Source organism: Furipterus horrens, unplaced genomic scaffold (assembly GCF_987537825.1).
Source record: "Furipterus horrens unplaced genomic scaffold, mFurHor1.1.pri manual_scaffold_12, whole genome shotgun sequence".
In the NCBI taxonomy this organism is placed as follows: domain Eukaryota; kingdom Metazoa; phylum Chordata; class Mammalia; order Chiroptera; family Furipteridae; genus Furipterus; species Furipterus horrens.
Genome location: NW_028327182.1, coordinates 57966 through 63333, shown reverse-complemented (window position 1 = coordinate 63333; position 5368 = coordinate 57966). Strand labels below are relative to the sequence as shown.

Genomic DNA, 5368 nt, shown 5'->3' with positions numbered 1-5368 from the left:
CCGCCTCCGGGGAGGTCTGACCTTCCGCCGCACTTCCGCCACGCTTCCGCCACCTTGGTCCCACCCCAAAGGGCTTCCCGGTGTTCAGCCTCGCCCCGCTTCCGGGAGTCTTCCGCCACCTTGTCTCCGCCCCCGAAGGGCTTCCTTGTCCTCGGCCCCGTCCCCGGAGGACTTCCGTATCTTCGGCCTGTTCTCCCCGCCCCCCCCACCCCGCGAGATCGTTCTGCACACGCGCGTGGGCCACATGGGCAGCGGACACTCGGCGGGGCGACAGTGGGTTCTTCCTGTGGCGTGAGGCCCTTCGTGTAGCCCTCGATTCCAGTTTTTCTTCTCCGGTTAGTACCTGCCTTCGGGCGCCGCGGGGGTGCCGGCTGCGCCGGCGTGGAGCATGGGGATGAGGACTCTCCGGCAGCTTGGTCGCAGGTCACTGCCTCCCAAAGTGCCAGGCAGGCCCCGAGGCCCCGGCCCACCTTTAAGAAATCTCGTCTGGGCGCGCCGGTCCTGCGGCCTTAGTCTGGTGTTCCGCTATTTGGGAAATGTGCTCTGGGGGCCGAGGTCGCCCCACGCCCCCACCCCCAACCCCCCGCCTCCTTCCGCATGCAGGACCCCGGCCCTCCCGGGAGAAGCCTCTGCCCCTCTTCACGTGTCCGTCCTCCTGGACTCCGTGGTCAGGATACTGCCTTAGCTTTCGAGCGGCTGCGATTCTTTTTTTTTTTTTTTTTTTTTTTGAGCTTCGGCCGTTTGTCTCTTGCCCGTGAGGCGTCTGACTCAGTGTTTTCTGCTGAAGCTTCCTGCTCCGCCTGGACGCCCCGTTCTTTCTCCTTCCCCAGTTCTTCCTCTTGGACCTGCAGGGTCTCATCCCTCTTTCTGCCTCTACCGTGTCTCATTTGGGCTCCTTTTCTGCGTTGGTTTTTTTCCAAAAAAGGGCTTTTTCGATTTTGCCGTCCAGCCCCGGTGCCTCGGTCTCCACCTGTGTCAAATCGTGTTTGCGTCCCTCACCTCGGCCAAAGAAGGGGGTGGACGGAACGGTTTTAAGCCGTGGAAATGCTTTTTCATTTGTAACTTTCGTTTTAGTAAGGATCTTACTTTCTTTTGACAGGAGCCGTAAAGTTCAGAACACACGGTAAGTTCCGCACACGTCCGTAAGCTATCGCCTGACAAAGGGTCTGGTACTCAGCTTACAGACCTGCGTGAGAAAATGGGGGTGGGAAGAAATGATCGGTTCCCTGCTACACACTGGACTCTGGGTGCCAGGATGTGTTTTATGCAGGAGTTACTTTCAGTGGACGGGAGTCATGGGTATATATTTTCCTTTGCGGTCTCGAAGCTATGACTCCAGGACCACTATATTTTCTCCAGGAGGCAAAGTAGGAATTGTAGAATCTGTCTCAAAAGTATTTTTAAGTGCTTGACTTTTGGGGGGGTGGGGGTGGGGGGGCGGAAGTCAAGACACTTTTTGTATAGTTCATGCTCTCTTGTGTTTTGATGTCATTATGGTCACCAGGTCGATCGCGCGCAGCACGAGAGAACGAGAGAGGGACTCGAGGGTAGAGCCTGTCAGGGTTCCCGCTGACTCTCTTGGCCCAGTGGTGCAAGCACCCAGAAGGGAGTCTCGGTTTCTCACTGCTTGTGTTTTGCAGGTCGCTTGTACCAGGTTGAATACGCCATGGAGGCCATCGGACGTGCGGGCACCTGTCCGGGAACTTTAGCGAACGACGGTGTTTGGCTTGCAGCAGAGCGACGCAACATCCACAAGCTGCTTGATGAAGTTGTTGTCCCTGAAAAAATTTATAAGCTCGATGATGAGTAAGTGAGCTCACAGGGGGGAGAGGGTTTCGATACCTCACGTGCTCACATACGTAGGACCTCACGTATTTCGGGAGGCCTGGCCCGTGTGCCGCAGTAAACTTGAAGCGAACGCTTGTTATTGTGCCTTTACTGGTGGACATTTTTGATTCTTATTTGAAACTTCCTTGAGGCTTCGGACGATGCGTTATTCTTTTGACGTGCAGGGCCAAGCCCTAGGTGGAGAAACTATACCGTTCGGAGTACAGGCGTGGTAGGTGTGCAGACCTGGGTTAAGTCTGTGTGGCCTCGCGCCCGTTGCTTTCCTTCTCTGGGCTTCGGTGCCGCCTCGAGGGGTGGTGGCCGTTTAATGAACTAGAGTGAAACGAGTGAAATACACTGGCGCAGGGTCTGACACGTAGCAGGCTCCCCGAGTGTTCAGAACGGCTACTCGGGAATTGTGTGGAAGTGTCCTGAATCTTACCCCTGGAGGTCTGGGAACAGTTTAGATGAGCCCCGTCGGTTTCGCGTCGTTGGGCGTGCGGGACTCCTAGCCGGCGGGGCACTGGGTTTGCCTGTCAGAGACTTCCCCCCTGAGTGGGGGACGAGGCGGGTGCCGGTTCTAGGGCCTTTGGATGCGTGTCCAAGGAAGCGTCATCCCTCCAGAGTCACCGCCGGGCCACGGGCCGCTCGGCTGAGCCCCCTCCCTCCGCCCCGGCCCGCCAGGCCTTTGGAGGTGAGAATACCAATGACCCAGGAGTGGGGGTAGTTTTTCTTCCACTCTGGCAAAAGCTCTGTCTTGCTTCTGGACCCTCTCAGGACTTGCTTTAGCTGCCTAGTGCTCCTTCTCTCGCCCTGTTCGGCGTCGTGGTGCTGAATACGCCTATCGAAGAACTGGAGGGGGCGCTGTGTATCTTTCATGTTATAAACGACGTCAGGTTTGTCCTGCAAAGATAAACCTTCTGTAGTTTCTGTCTGTTCAGAAGAAAACCAGAGCATTGACGCGAGCATGGTAAACTTATCATGGAACTTGGGGCTTTGCAAATACTTCTTAAAGGCCCTCTCAGACACCTGCTCTGCTTACAGACACATGAATACATTTTTTTTTTCTTCCTCCAGGGGCATGGCTTGCACCGTGGCCGGCGTAACTTCTGACGCTAACGTTCTGACCAACGAACTGAGGCTCATTGCCCAAAGGTATGGTCAGAGAGAGTGTGACTGACGATCTATAAGTCAGTTTGCTTGATATCTCTAAGGAGAACTCGTTTTTGCCAAGATGAGAGTCATCGCAGATTTATTAATTGAAAATTGCTTCTTTTTTCTAACCCGAACTTATAAAATGCTATGGTCATAAGATTGTTAGGATGTTGACATTCCCCTGCTCCCCTTTCAAATGACAGGTGACTGTCAATGTCCCCCCATGGCGCAGGTTTATGTCCAGAATATGTTTTGCTTAGATTTTTGTGTCTTAGGAAAAAATGATGACTATGCCAGTGTTTTCATCCTAGGTATTTATTTATTACAGTATCGGGAGCCAATTCCTCGTGAGCAGTTGGTGACAGCGCTCTGTGATATCAAACAAGCATACGCGCAGTTTGGAGGTAGGAAATCTGGGGCATATTTATTCCAGAAAGGGGAAACATTTTCTAGGTAATAATTTTTTTATGAGATGGTAAAAAGAAATTGAAAAGTAAGTGAAAAACTTTTTGTACATTTGCGCTTCGTGGTTTCCGCGATATGTATTATCATATGTTTTATTAATAGACCATCGAGAGGCAGAAATAGCCTTTTTAAATCTGGAAACCGATTGCTTTTCTTACCTAATAATTAAACTCAGCACGGAGTAGCGGTCCTCCGGGTCTTAACTCCGTCTCCTGGCTGTGCCCATCTCCCGGAAGCAAGTGGACGTTTTGGTGGGCCTTAGTCTGTGGTGGCCAGAACAGAGCCACTTACGAATGCTCAGCTTCACAAGAAAGGTGCTTCAGCTACGTTCGGGGAGCTCGAGTGACTGTAGCGATACTGCCTTTGGGCGGCTGATGTGCTTGACGGTCCTCTTTTCTTGGTTAAAGGGAAAAACGTGCCTTTGGCGTCTCGCTGCTGTCCATTGGCTGGGATAAGCGTTACGGCTTTCAGCTCTATCGGAGCGACCCAAGCGGAAATTACGGGGGATGGAAGGCCGCACGCATTGGCAATAACGGCGCCGTGAGTATTTCTGTGTTGCTGTAAAACCTAGCGATAGGTACCTAACGTGATTTTGCAACGGCGATGAATGTAAACGGTATTTTAAGGTAGCTGCAACAACTTTAGCACCTGTGATTGCTATAACGCAGCCGTGCGTGTGTGTGTTTGCCCCCAGTGGAAATTGCCACGCCGACCAGAGAGAATGGAAAGACGGTCATCGGAGTCCTCGGACAGAAGGAAGTGGAACAGCTGATCAGAAGACACGAGGAAGAAGAAGCTAAGGCTGAGCGTGAGAAGAAAGAAAAAGAACAAAAAGAAAAGGATACGTGGAAGACAGAATTGGGGGGTCTTATAAATCTTTTGAGCCCCATTTCAGCCGCCCTCTTCCACAGTGAGCACGTGTTGGCTTTTGAACCCGGACGGTGGGAAAGAGGGATGGTAGCCTCTGATCGGGGCCTCGCCTTTCTGTAAGTTGAGCGGTGACTGCTCTTCATGGGCCTTTCTACCCCACTCCCCCCTTTTCTGGGAATAAAACTCGGTAAGAATGGAAACGGTGAAGGAGAATTGTCTGTAGCAGTCACTGTTGTTCACCGGGGTTAGTGGGTCTGTGATCCTTCATGCTTCAGTGTCCTGGGGCAGCCCTGGAGGTGCCGGGACACAAGAGGCTAAAGTTGGTGGGTGCGAGTGTCATAAGCAGGGAAAGATGGGACTTGTGCCCTGAAGGCCTCCCTTGCTGTGTCCATACCGTCTTGGAGAACCCGTGGCCCTCGGCCTCTGTGGGAATCACATTCTTGTACCTGTTGCCAGTCATCGACATCGATGGCTCTTCCTAGGACCGGAAGTGTGTGCGTGCACATGTATACACACACGCGTTCACGCAAACCGCTCCGAAAACACGTGAAAGGCCCGTTTACAGTGCAAGCCCTGCACCCGCTACAGTAATCGGTCATCAGTGCTTCTGAGCACCTCTGGATCCCTCAGACCCCATTTCCCTCTCCCCTTCTACTCCAGAGAGAGAACTCGAGTTTACCTTTCCCCTTACCTATGGTTCTTACAATGCGTTTGTCTGTTCCTCTGACCCAGGTGGCACATCCCTCGGGGTAGCCGGGTGTGCCCTCTCTCCGTCTCCAGCGCTTGGTTTAAGAACGACCGTGGGCTGAGCCGACCCAGACCAGACGGGCGGGGGGATGACAGCTGCGGACGCCGCGGCAGGCCCACGGCGGGCACGTGGCAGGTCCTGTGCAGGAGAGATTATGGCCACAGAGGAAAAGGGGCCGCAGACGAGAGCAGTCGGTCTTGGCTGAGGCGGGGCGGTGGGTGGGGGGGTGGGGGGCCCTGGTCTCAGCCCAGGAAGGCTCCAGGGCCACCGCCGCAGTGCCGGCCTCCCACACTTGTCCCCTCC

General features: G+C 53.9%; 2 long non-coding RNA genes across 2 annotated transcripts; both read left to right on the top strand.

The window, feature by feature from the left end:
* Positions 1-259: 259 nt before the first annotated feature.
* LOC149995754 (uncharacterized) lies at positions 260-1801 on the top strand. The gene is made up of 3 exons (XR_016507506.1): positions 260-335; positions 1100-1123; positions 1641-1801. It is a non-coding gene; the product is annotated as an uncharacterized LOC149995754 (long non-coding RNA).
* A 1109-nt stretch (positions 1802-2910) lies between these two features.
* On the top strand, positions 2911-4578 carry LOC149995753 (uncharacterized). Its single transcript, XR_016507418.1, has 3 exons — positions 2911-2982; positions 3311-3386; positions 4142-4578. It is a non-coding gene; the product is annotated as an uncharacterized LOC149995753 (long non-coding RNA).
* Positions 4579-5368: the final 790 nt, after the last annotated feature.